This window comes from Heterocephalus glaber, unplaced genomic scaffold (genome assembly GCF_053883595.1).
Source record: "Heterocephalus glaber isolate CG9 unplaced genomic scaffold, H.glaber_assembly_v1.0 deba00000621, whole genome shotgun sequence".
NCBI lineage: Eukaryota > Metazoa > Chordata > Mammalia > Rodentia > Bathyergidae > Heterocephalus > Heterocephalus glaber.
The window spans coordinates 4,510,516-4,524,462 of NW_028258153.1; the positions used below are offsets into that span (position 1 = coordinate 4,510,516).

Here is a 13,947-nt window from a genome sequence, read left to right on the forward strand (position 1 = left end):
CAACTGTTCTGCTTCATGCTAATAAGGTATGAAAAGATCTTGAGGCAATTTCCTTGGGGATTTTAGATGAGCATACTGTAATTCACATTTATATTCCATTATCTAGTTCACTGGCAGCTTCTCCATATATGATTTTATTTCGTCTTTACAGAACAGTCTGTGGTTGTAACCAAGTACATTTGACAGGTAAAGCTGAGCTCCCAAGCTCTCACATTTCAGGCTTGTGTGTCTGGATTCCAGACTGCACATTCCCCAGATTTTGTTGCATGGTATAAGTAGTTGACAGTGCTTGTTTTAGAAATTAGAGACTATTGCCCAATTCCCCACAAAGAGTTTTTCTCCAGTCACTGATCTGGAACCCCCTGGTTCCTGCTGAGTGCAGTCAGATGGGCAGGTATCAGCATGTTTCTTCCCTCGCAGGTGTAGTCAAATGAATGGCTGTGTTCACTGCCTCTTAATGAGCAGCCCCATGCTGCCACAGTTACACATTCTGGTTTGAATTTTTAATTCCATCTCATAAAATAGTGCCATAAATCATCCTGTGTTCCATTTAGAGCTGAATTTTCCAAAACCATCACTGAAGTAATTAAGGGGAAACTACACAGGTCTCTCAATCAGTTCCCCATAATATGTAGAAGCCATGAAATTTCTGTAGCTCACTTGCCTTTTCCTCTATCTCTTCCATCCATTCATTCTGGCTGTGACAAACTATCATCTCCAAGCCTTCATTCACAAAATATTTATGAGCCATTTGTGAACCTTTAGCCACTGAGAAATATAATGCTGCCTGACAAAAATGAGTTATATGAAAGTGTACAAAGTCTTACTTTAATATAATCCATCTGGCACCAGGTCCACAGATTAATAACCCAAATCTGACTTCAATATGAGATCCAGACCAAATGCAATATTCCAAAATCTTGTGGCTGTACCCAGAGAGTTTGCAACCTAACCTAATTCGCCCATTGCCTACGTTTTTAAAATCAAATAAATACATAAATATCAAGTAAATCCAAAAGAGATTTCCTCAGCTCCAGGGAGCACTTTTACAGCATATACAAAGCAAACCAATTTGAATGTTTCCCAAACATGCAGGTGCTAAATACTCATGCTTGGCAGGAGTAATTATTTGCTGTATTCCCTGGATCTTCTATTTTGCTGAATTTAATTTGTTTTCAATACTTAGAGGGAGTAAAAATATAAAAGTACACCAAAACAGTAGAAAAACTGTGACAGTAAATGAGAGATTTACCACAGAGCATGTTATGAATATTGTTTAGGCAGCATAAAATTGAAAAATAAGAAGATGATATCTGCCTCGATTATTTCCTTCCCTCTCTGCAGCTGATAGAAAAATGAGAACCTGAAACAAGGCAGGATGGAATGCTACTGCCTGGAACTGCACATGAGCCCAAATCCTGACACCTTGCACACAGGAAGCAGTTGGTGACTTCTTCAAAGTCCTGGGACTATGAAGAAATAGGTCAGGCAGTCCTGGGACCTCAGAAGTCGCGAGAGCCAGGTGAGGCAAGGCATCAGCATGGAAATGCATGTGTTTTATTGAGGCAATAGTTTGCAAACCTGGCTACACACTGGAAATACCTGCAGAATTTGAAAGCTGTTGATGTCAGAAAACAAACCAAGACCAACTGAACCAGAATCTTTAGGTGGGCCCCTGGATCTGCCTATTGTGAAAATGACTGGATGAACCCGGTGTTTGGTCTGGATTGAGAACCAGGGAGTTGCAGATTTTCAATCATGATTAAAGATTAACTACTGATAGGCTCTAGATTTAGATGAGAAGTTGCAAAGTTGAAACCTTAAGGCTTTATTTAAAATAGAACCATGTTTAGTTTGGCATGCTTTGTGCTTACAATGTGACTGCTATTTTAAAAACAAAACCAAAACTGGGTTATTTCATATTAAAATATAGCTTTTAGATTACCTTTTAAAAAGCAGTTCTGGGCATTCTGTGAGGGGACTTTGGCTGGACTTAATGATGTCTGCCCTTTCGACAAAGCAGATCTCTCCGGGGTGTCACAGTCCTCCTTACTGCCTTTTGTATGTGCTATCCAACTCTACCTAATATCATCACATGGCTTTAATAGTTGGCTTTACTAAAAACTAGCACAGACTATGGAATTGCTAGCAATCGCAGTTCTAAGACCTACTTTTACTAATAAATAAGTGAAATACAAGAAGAAAAGAAAATGCAAACTGCTTCTTGGCCCTATTATTTCTTAGGCTCTGTCATACTTTCTCAAATCCCCATTTACCTAAGCCAAACCTCCAAGTGAAATTTGTTTTTGCAGATTGGCCTATTAATATTTAATGATGTTTCTCTTTGAATTTTAAAGTAGTAATTAAATTGAACTATTCAGAAAGAGTATATTAATTCCAATTTTTAAAATATGGAAAAGAATAAATCTTGCTCAAAACAAAAGCAACGTAAAAAATGAACATTAATTCCTAGGGTAAGCCAAGGTATCTTTTATTAAATATTTATTTCACGAATTAGAAATAAATTGAGACAACAGCTACCAGGAAAACATAAAATATATACTATTAAGTAATGTTTCTGTTCTGTAACTTTCTTAGCACCTTGACTGGCACTTCTCAATTTCTGGTTTATTCTACATGTGTTTTTGCTCCTCAAAGATATGACTTCATGTAAGACAGAGTCCCTGCTTTGTTTCTTCCCAAGTCTACAATAGCATCTTATGGAGCACTTTGCACTTTGCATCTAGTTAGTACCCAGTGAATATTGGCAAATACAAAATGAAATCTCCAAAGTGGTGCGCAGAGCTAAATAAACAAATATTTAAGGTTAATAAAAACCAATCAAATAAAACTGATTCATATAAGCATACCAGAAGGTACTGACCATGGTCTCTGCATTAGATTCACTGGGACCCTAACCAAAACAAGTTCAAAAAAATAAAAATACAAAGTCAAAACACCAAGAATCTCAGTACTGCGGTCAGCACAATCCTGCCAAGGCATGCAGATAGACAGACACAGAGATTCTTTTTGTCCACTACCATCTACCCAAGGCCTCCATGGTGAAAGGAAAATTAAATCCATTGTCTCCTCTACTCTGAGCACTACAACCAGGAAGAAGGGTTTGTTCAGTTATTAAAACCACTTTGCAGAAGAGATGTTGGTCTAGAAGTTTTTCCCAAAATTTATACAACTGGGTAGTGGGATAGCTCAGTGCTCACATCCCTTGGGTTCCATGCTGAAATACATGGTTTATTTAGAAGATCTGTGGTCCTAAAAGGCTACATTCCTTATGGGCCCCTGTTTCTTAGCTACTTTCTGGTATCTGACACACAGTACTCCATACCTATTGTGCAAGGAATGTTTATTTTGGTTCGAAGTTTATAGAGGTTTCAGCTGGCTCCAGGGAAGGGCAGCTTGGCAGAGGAGAACTACTCATGACATGGCAGACAGGAAGCAATGAGAGATCAAAGGAGGAGAAAGGGAAATAGGCTTTTCTGGGCCTCACTGCCAGTGACTCACCTCAACCAACCAGCTTTACCTCCAAATGTCACATTTACCTATAAACTCGTCAGTGGACTAATCTACTTATGAGTATCATGTGACCACAATCCAATCACCTCCCCCAAACCCCACCTAGGTATGTATGAGGCTTCAGAGGGATACCTCGATATAAACCAAAATATCCTGTGACACTGAAGCTGCTAGCCCTGTTCCACTTTCAGAATAGAAAGATAAAGCTAGAACTAAAATATGAGGATCCTGACAGCCTGTCAGGCCAGAAACTGTGTACTGATCATTCAAGCCACCACTTAATGAAAATTCTTTCTCCTATTTTTCCTTAGAGTGAACAAAACACTATCACAGAAGACACTGTCTTTATCTTCCTTTTTCTTCACTTTCTTAACATGACTTGCTTATGTTTCTTGTTGCAAGAGATTTGGAGTTCCAGCTCCCTGTGAATTATTATTCATTTGCACAGTAGTAATAAAAATCTGGACTAACTCCCCTGCTGCAGGTATTGTGCCAGGCCCTAGGATGTGGTCAGAAAGATACAAAGCTGCTCTCTTAGCCAACACAGAGTTATTATTCAGAGGTGATGAATCATGGAGGGAAGAAAAGGGTTTGCTCTAAAAAATACTTTTAACTGTGACCTGAGCCAGGTTGGAGCCCATTTCCCAGAAGAGACATCTTAGCTGAGGCCCAGGAATGAGAAATAGTCAAGTGCAAAGGCAGATAAAACCCAGTATGATGGATAATTTACATAGCAGCCTGACTGGGTCATGGGGGACCTGGATATTTGGTCACATAGTCTGTGAGGTTGATTTTGAATGATATTAATATTTGTATCAATAGACTGAGAGAAGTAGATTGCCCTTCTTGATGCATGTGTTAGTCAATCAAAGGCCTGAGTAGAACAAAAAGGTTGATCCAGCCACAAATAATAGTGAAAGTACACTCCTGTCCTACTGTTTAAACTGGAACATTGGTCTTTTCCTGCCTTTGGACTCAAAGTAAAACTACAGAGTTGTCTGTCCAGCTTTTATACAGCAGATCTTGGGACTGCTCAACCTTCATAATAATTGCATGAGCTAATACCATGTAATCTCTCTCTCTCTCTCTCTCTCTCTCTCTCTCTCTCTCTCTCTCTGTCTCTCTCTCTCTCTCTAATTGCATGAGCTAATACCATGTTCTCTCTCTCTCTCATGTGTGTGTCACTGAGTGTGTGTGTGTGTGTGTGTGTGTGTGTGTGTGTGGTGTGTTACTCATCAGCTCCTGATGCTCCTTTTGGTTCTCTTTTTCTGGAAAACCCTGACTAATATATGATATAAAGGGGCAAGTGTCAGGAAGAACACAGAGCATTGGATGAATTTTAGGTATATTCCAGATAGTCCAGGCCTGATAGTCTAGAATGTAAATGCAGAAAGGCAAGTCATGAACCTGGAAATCTAAGCAGGACAGATCAAGCAGAATGAGATGCAACTCACCTCTTTCATGTATTTTTGCTTCCTAAGGAAAGAAGAGAATTTTGTTGTATTTTTGTTTTTATTCTTGAGACAAGAAAATAATAGGCTAAATTTCAGAGGCAGACCACAATGAGGAAATGTCTGGATTTTTAATAATTACATTAATTATTCATCTGAGTCAGGAAAAGAAGCATTCATATTACCTTCATTCATTAATTCAACAAACACTTATCAAGAGTTATGAGGGACATCAGTGCACAAAGTCTACCTTCAAACCTCCTGGTGGGGAGAAAAACGCAGACAATGGCCAAGTAAGCAGAACCATGTGCTCTATGTGCCAGATAGCAGTAATTTCTATGGAGAAAAATATAGCAGCCTAAGAAGTACTGAATAGGGGATGCTTAATATTTCATAGGGGTGTAAAGAAGTCATTGGAGAGGAGATAAAGGAGGTGAAAGAGAGCCTTTCAGGGAGGCGAACCAGTAAGCTCAACTGCCTTGAAGTGGGAGCATAGTGGATGTGTTCCAGGAGTTGTAAGGAGGGCACCCTGGCCAGGAGAGTGAGAGGAGAGGAAAACAGGAGACTAGAGCTGGAGATGACTGAGACCTCATCATGAGAGTTATGGGTTTTCACTCTGGATTTTGGTTTTGATTCTGAAAGAGACAGGAAACTCCTACAGGATATCAAGCAAAGGAATGACACAATCTGAAACATCTTGATGTTAATAGGGTAGTTCTGCCTAATCCAGATAGAAAATCAACTGTACAGGAGCAAGGTTTTAAACAGAGAAGTCCCTGGAGGAATGTATTGAGATAATCCACATGAAATGGGATGGTGACTGGACACAGACGGTATTGGTGGAAGCAATGAGAAGAAAATTCTAGAACAATGGATGGATAGATAGATAGATTGATTGATAGAATATACCTACTACAATATTGATCATTTTAACCACCCAGAAGTACACAATTAAGTAACATTAAATATATTCACAATCCCGTGTAGCCATCACCACTACCCATACCCAAAACTTTTTCATCACTGCCAACAATAACTCCCTATTTCTGCTTTAGTCTCTGGCAAGCACAATCTACTTTCTGTGCATGCATTTGACAATCCAAGGTACCTCATATAAGTGGAATCACTTTCTCTTTTGTGTCTGGTTTAATTCACTAAGCAAAATGTTTTCAAGATCCATCCATGTTGCAGTATGCATCAAGAGTTAATTCTTTTAGCGCTGGGGATGGAGCTCAGTGGCACCGCACCTGCCTGGCAAGTACAAAGTCCTGAGTTCAATCCTGGGTACCGGGAAAAAAAAATTAATTCCTTTATATGGCCGAATGGTATTCTATTGTGTCTGTGTGCTACATTTAATTATCCATTTATATGTTGTTAAGCACTTAAAGTTTTTCCATATTTTGGCTATTGTGAATAACAATGCTGTGAACATTGGTGTACAAATATCTGTTTAGTCTTTGATTTCAATTCAATTGACACATACCTAGGAGTGGCATTGCTCAGTTACACAGTAGATCTACATTTAACCTTTGAGAACTTTCCACTTTCCACAGTGTATGTATCATTTTACACTCCCATCAGCTATGCATGAACATGTCAATTTCTCCATACTCTCCATATATGTATGTGTGTGTGTGTTTATGTGTGTGTTTGTGTGTGTGTGTGTGTGTGGCTAATGGATGTGGATTATCAGAGACAGAACCTTGGAGTAACAAAAACTTATGTTATGCCAAGGTTTTTTGCCTCCTGGGTTATTAGAAGAAAGGAGTAGCATTTACTGAAATGGAAGACTATAAAAGAAGCAAGTTTGCGGATAGCATAAAAACTTAATTTTGTATGTGTAAAGAGTTATAGTGCCAATTAATCAACTAAGGGGAAATAACTGGTAGACAACCAAAAGAGTTTAGAATTCAGTGAAGAAGTCTAGAATAGAGACAACATTTAGAGACAGTCATCTGTCTGCTAGAGATGACCAGGGGAATGAATATACATAACAAAGAAAAGTATTCTATATCACTCAGTGCTCCAAAGGACAGAGTTGGCATGTTGGAATTTAGAGTAAATGGAAGAAAGCTAACTGATTAAGGATTTCTAGGATGTAGGAAGATATAAGACAAGGGATGCTAGGCTAAGGGAATCTGTTCCCCATCTCGCCCTAGCTACTGTGATTTGCACACATTGCTGGTGTTTTTTAGTTTCCACATGCATCATTCTCACCTTCCCTTCAGGTTCATGCAGTGCTCCTTGTGAGTGTCTGTACAAACAGCTCCTCTTTATGAAGACACAAGTCATATTGGAGAGGAACCTACTCTACTCAAGCATGACTTCATTTTAACTAGTTACATCTACAACAAGCTAATAAAGTTACATTTTGAGGTATTAGCAGTTAGAATTTTGGAAGGGTACAAGTCAACCCATGATAGAGTCCATGCAGGTCATTCTGCCAGGACTGATCATGAGATGGTCTCACAGAAGGGGCAAGTGGGTGAGAACATGAAGGTATGTATGGAGCCTGTCTCTTAGCACAAAGCTAAGGGGTATTCTGATATTCCTGGGATATGAAGGGAAATTCCAAGGAGACAGAAAAGAAGGAATCTGTGAAGTAGAAGGAGAATCACAACAGAGAGGTGCAGTGGGTAAGATAGGACTCCCAGAAGGAAGGCTGCCCAATGCTGCTGATGAGTGAAGTAAGATTACTTTAACATAATCACTTCTTTGAGGTGCTCCTATGCCATAGACTTCTTGGAGACACCTGCAAAATGTCAGGTGCCAAGACCTTCACTCTGAGACCCGCTCATCTGATAGAAACACTATTGCCTTGAAGTAATACTACCCCAGTATCTGAAGACATTCACTTTGCAGTACTCTGGGTCTCTTCAGCTAGCCAACTGGCACCTCTCCGTGAGTTAAGATAATCCACTGTGCACAGTGAGCGCATACAAAAGCGTGAGTTGATTAACCAGTAATCTTTCCACTGCATTGTGGCTCACATCCACAATACCTACCACATGAACAATAAAAGGTTTGATATTAAGAATTGTTGACTAATATATAATCCCAAAGGGTTAATTCAGCATTAACCTACTCAAGTTTTTAAATGAATAAAACCAAGTCATTTGGAACAAAGAGGCATGTTCATGGAGAACTCTTGCTGACCCCAAAGGAAAGAATGCACAACCATTCTGCTTTCTTAGAGTCAGGGAAAAGGGAGGAGGACTCTGCGGGGAGAACAGCTCTCCCCAGTGTTGCTGATTAAAGCTGAGAGGCTAACACTGTTTGAGGTTAGAAGGAAAGAAGTGCATGCTTGAGTAGCGCTCAACACGAGGCAGGTGGAGAAGTTTCTACTAGACATTGTTTTCTGTCTTTATGAGACCACAGAGAGAGCAGGGCCAGCCTGGGTGGGTAAATGGACTGCATTTTGCCAGTGTGTTATGGGGCATTGATGCACAAGGCCCAGGCAGATTAGGGTCACTGTTCTGGGCAACAAGCCAAAACTGGAGGGCGTTCAACTGATGCAAAGGGCTACAAACAAAGTCAATAGGCAGCCTGGGGGCAAATACAGACGTCATGGTGTCAGGTCAGAGAGAGTGTAGAGACAAGAAGGCCACAGGGCACACACGCTATGTGGTCTAGCCCATGGGAGGTCAACACCGGGGTGGATGGGCAGACAGCAACAGCAGGAAGCCAACTCCACAGACCCAGGTGTGGAGGTCAGGCGCAAGCCCTCAGGGAATTTCAGACTGCAAAAGGGATAGGGACGTGAGAGGAACAAGTCTGTAGTAAATGGAAACACATGCTTTGTCAAGGAGGCGACCACTGCAGCGGTTCCCTGACCTTGCTGTGTAGTCTTTCTATGCTGGGAGAAGCATCCAGTTGCAGATGGCCACATCTGAGGCCTGCAGGTGGGAACAGGCAAGTGGCAGCCAGCTGAGGGGGGAGGCAGTTTCTCCCAGCTGCACTGTTTGCATCTGAGGAAAGCAGAGAGAAGCAATGATTCAATGCCCTGAATCCAGCCCTTCTTTCTGTTTGTACTATTATTATAACAATTTATCAAGTGCTTACTGCACAGGACAATATGCTTATGCATTACATCCACTGTCTTCTTTAATACTCTGCAACAAAGTACAGTTACTCTTATTTTACAAATAAAGATACTTGAATCCCAGTGTATGAGAAAGATGTCCAAAGTTATACAATGAATAAAAGACAGAGCCAGGATTTGAGCCCAGTTTTGTTACTCCAGGCCAGAGGTGGGTTCATGGGCTTCTGAGTTGGGCAGTGACATGGGGCATGCCTGATTTAATGCTCTGCTGTCACCACATTGAAAATTTTTGATAATATTTTGACAAAGACCCCATTGCATTTTGCTCTGGGCCTAACAATTGATGGAGTGGGGGTTGCTCAAAAAATGTTCTCTTTAACTATAACCTCTCACTACCCTCCCATTTCCACATAGTCTCATCCACTTATGCAGCTGTGGAGTGCAGGGCGCTGATTTTCCATAGCAATAGTAGAATCATTTAATCTAGTGTTGATTTTTTTTTTCCCTTGGGGGAAAATGGGAGAAGATACTAGGGGGAGAATTTGGCTGGCACCAGATTTGTACACTTACTTTGAAAAGTTGAAGGCACTGCATACATGTGAAGAATATGAGTGAATTTGTAACCAAAGCTTCTCACACCTCAGGATATGTTAATCTGACCTTACTACAAAGGTGGGGAAATTAAATGCATCCAGCCAATCACCTAGCTGTGTTATCTGCAGGACTACGAACGAGTCTTAAACTTTAAACAAGAAAGTGAGTGAATTCTATCAAAATTACTATGGTTTTCTCTCTAGTTTTTTGTTTGTGTGTTTGTTTCCATGTCTTCCTTCATTTTTTGCCATGACATAAACAAAACTCCTGCCTCACTGGCAGGGTTCCTAAAGTTTCTACAAAAGATAAATTTTTGCCGAGAAGTGACAGCAAGCAATACACTGTCCACATAACACATTACATAGGCTGAGAGAATCTTTCCCAACAAACACGTTCTATTCTAGCAAATGTTTTTCCTTAATTGACACAACATTGACAACACTGGCACAACATGACACTCTGTTTCCTTTGACATAGTAATTCCCTAAACATATTTAAAAGCCTCGATTTTAACACTTCCTTTCTCAATTCTGCTGTTGTTTTAATTTTGAACTTTACCTTTCTCTCTAACTCTGAACTTCACCTCTTCAGTCTAGCTGAGAGGCTTGTATGCATATTCACATTTCTTTTGCCTTTTTTCTTACTTTTTTCTCCTTTTCTCTTACTTTCTTCTCTCTTTTTCTCTTTCTTTCTCTTTTTCTCTTTTCTCTTACTTTATTTTTTCTTTCTTTACTTTCTTTTCTTTCTTTTTCTTTAATTTCTTTTCTCTTAGTTGACACAGTAATCCCCTTAAAATATTTAAAATCTTTAATTTCCTTTTCTCTGAACTGACATAGTAATTCCCTTAAAATATTTATAATCCTTAATTGACAGGTTCCCCAAGCTGAGCCCCTGCCTAAGCAGACCCTCTACCTGCATCCACAGGAGGACAGCGATAACAGGAAGCCAGCAGCCACACTGCTGTGCCCACCCCCAACCCCCACCCCCGTTTATCAGCCAGCCCCAGGCCCATGGCCCATAGGATTCTAAAATTTTCCACCTTCTCGACAAGTGCCCCCTCTCTCTAGTTTTTACCCCATGTTGGACCACCTCTACAGGCCTCCAGTGTAAACCCTCAAGGTCAGAACCATTCTTCACCTGGCCGGCTCTGGCCCCAAGGAGGGACATTAATTTACTGACCTAGGACCCCCTGTCATGCAGACATCCTTTGCTTTTTTCCCTCACAACTGTTTATCAAAAGGCCTTAGACAATCCTCTCTCTGAGCCTGTCTGAAGAATCACACATATGAAATTAAGCATGAGTCTAGGAGCAGGGTCATTTGACAGTTGCAAGGTAACTTTTTGTCTTCTTTATCAAGTCCATTTAAGAGCACTAACATCGGCAGTTCTTGCTTGAAACAAAACATTTCTTGCCTTGGAAATCAGTCACTGGCTGTAGGCACAGGAGCAGTGGAGAATACAGCTCATCAGAAATGCCAGGGCTTCTTAGCACTGGCATCTCTGCTCTTACTTTGTTGTCATGCATTAATCAAACACCTTTCTCTGCCTAAACTCACCAAGAGAGCATGCTTCTCCTTATTCTCTCACCCCCTGTTTCCCAAGATATCAAAGGAGGCATTATAATCATTTGATTGCTTTTGACCAACAGTATTTAATTGCTTCTCAGTTACCCGTTAAAGCACACTGGGATAATCCTTTCACATGACCAGGACATCAGGCTAGCGAAGACTAGAGGAGAGGTGTGAATTTAAGGCATGAAGGTACTGATTTAAAATTTTTAAAAAACTGACTTGTAGGTGGAATGTATGATTCTTATGGTAGGAAAGATTCCATATGAAGTATTTGCATTCCACACCTGTCTACATATACATAATGAAGCAGAAAATAGAGGCAATTTTTGAATGAATTTGTGACCTAAATTTGTTTTCCTGAACTATCCAGCTATGGCAGGAAAATGTGCATCTCTGCTAATAAGAAAATATTTGCTCCTCTCTTATTCAGCAAATCTTGATTTTATTTTTCTTATTTTTATTTAATCATTTAATAGAATTTAGTTTTTAGAGAAGTTCTAGACTCATAGAAAGCTTGAGAAGCTATTTCATTATATATTCTCCCCCAACCCCACATATGCTGCCTCTATTAATATCTCACATTAGTCTAGTACATTAGTTACAATCAGTGAACTAATATGGATGTTATTATTTACTAAAGATTATGATTTATTCAGCTTTTCCTGAGCTTTTGCCAAATGTTCTTTATTCCAAGATCTTATCCAAGGAAATCATTATACTGAGTCATCATCTTAGGTCATGATTTTAGATATCTCCCTGCTGTGATAGCTCCTTGGAATTCTCCTTGTTTTCAGCGGCATTCACAGTTTGGCAGTATATTGGACAGGCATATTGCAGGATGCCCCTCTATTGAAATTCCTCTGAGTTTTTCTCATGATTACACTAGCTGTAAGTTTGGGGAAGGAGATGGCAGAATCAAAGTGCCATTTTCATCACATCATACCGAAAGTACGTGCCACCAATGTGACTTAGCACTGTTAATGCTGACCACACTCACCTGATGAGGTGGTATTTGTCAGGTTTCTCCACTGTGAACTTATTTTTTTGTCCTCCCTTTATGTACTCTACTGTAGAAGTAAGTCTCTATACACTGTCCCCAGTTAAAGAATGGGGATTTGTAAAATTCTGTTCCTTGGTTTGAAGTCTCAGCATAAAATCTTGTGCTCTTGAGATTTTTCTTCTCTCCTCTCACTTATTAATTTAACCAATAACTTATTAATGTCACTATAGACTCATGGATACTTATTTTATTTTGGGTTATAAAGCAACCACTTAATTCATTTTTGGTCAAATTATTTCATCTTCAGGGCATTGGGAGCTCTTTTATTTGTTTCTTGTGCCCCTTTGACATAATCACATTGTGTGTTGTGTGTGTGCATGTGTGTGTGTGTGCATGTTAACATTTACTTATTTTCAAATAGAACACACGTGTAAATACTCAATAGTTTCCCTGGTGTGAAAAACTAAGTGTAAATAAGGGTTAAAATATATAATTGATATTGTGAAATAGGAAGAAAAGGTGTAAAGTAGTAGGGGAAATGGGAGGGGTAGGGGAAAGGAAAGAAGGGAAAAGAAAAAATATGAGAAAAGGAAAAAAATGGAAACAAAGTCTTTGTAAATAGGGAGGGGTGGAGGGGGTGAAGGGAGGTCAGGAGAAAGGGGAAAAAATAAGAACCAAGATACATCATGTAAAGGTACAAGATCCCAATGATGAATGTAACTGTACTGTATACCTAAAATGTACCAATAAAGTTAATGGGAAATAAAACGATTTACTTATTTTCTGGCATGAAAAGATGCTCCAGGCTAACCTTGTGTGTTTCCTCCTCTATGCTATAATCAACAAATGTTCAAAAGTCCCCTGGTTTTTTTGGTAGAAGACAATTCTAGAAATCAACATCTGGGTACTAAGTGTGTTCACTGATACTAGGCTGTTTTTTCTTTAGACCCTCTAGACTGACAGGGCAAAAACTATGTGCTTGTTTATTAGTCTATGTGTATACACATCTATAAATGCTTCTACATATTTCCATTTGTAACTACTTAGTCATTTTTAACTTCTATATCATGTACATGAAGACAGTTATTTGCATAGGTCTTTCCACGCTGACAGTAACCTAATAATACCCTTAAAATCATGTTTGAGTCCACTCCTTGTGCCATACCCTGGCATAACAATACCTGGCCTGGAGAAGCCTTCCATCCAGTGGGGAATATAGACATACATGCACATAATTTCAGGAAGATGCAGCAATTTGATAATCTTGAAGAAAATTTACAAATTGCTGGAAAAGTGCATAGACGGGTCACGTAGAACAACCTGAGAGTTTATGTCTAAAGGTATCAAATATTTTCAGAAGATGAAAAAGGATTTATTAGAAGATTGGAAATTGTCTTTGTGACACAAGGGACAGTGTCTGAAAAGGAAAGAAAGAGGGACAGAAGAAACTGCAGCCAATTTTACCTTTTTATAGAATGAATTTTGAGGTAGGGAGTGTGATGAGGCTGGAGAGATGGATAGAAGTCAGGCCAAGGGGAAGAGTATTTATATGTACATGAAGTTAAGGGCAAACACTTGATTCAAAATCAATCTGCATAAACCCAACCCAATGAGACCATTCTCAGTACTGAAGAATCGGGATCCAAAGAAGATCTATAGGGTTAACAATCATGAATCATCTCCAGTCCACTAATTGCCAGTAACTTCTTAGTATTGATGCCCATGCCACGGAGACGACAAGGACAATGCTGATGG

The 13,947-nt window shown here is 39.7% G+C and overlaps 1 long non-coding RNA gene across 2 annotated transcripts in view; it reads right to left on the reverse strand.

The window, feature by feature from the left end:
- Positions 1 to 13,947, reverse strand: part of LOC147829328 (uncharacterized) — a 67,828-nt gene that overhangs the window by 20,255 nt on the left and 33,626 nt on the right. The window contains exon 5 of one of the 2 annotated variants that reach the window (XR_015449137.1): positions 7,861 to 8,953. The exons of the other annotated variant lie outside the window; for it this stretch is intronic. This is a non-coding gene — a long non-coding RNA (uncharacterized LOC147829328). Of the gene's footprint in view, positions 1 to 7,860; positions 8,954 to 13,947 lie in introns of those variants that run through there. 2 annotated transcript variants of the gene reach the window in all.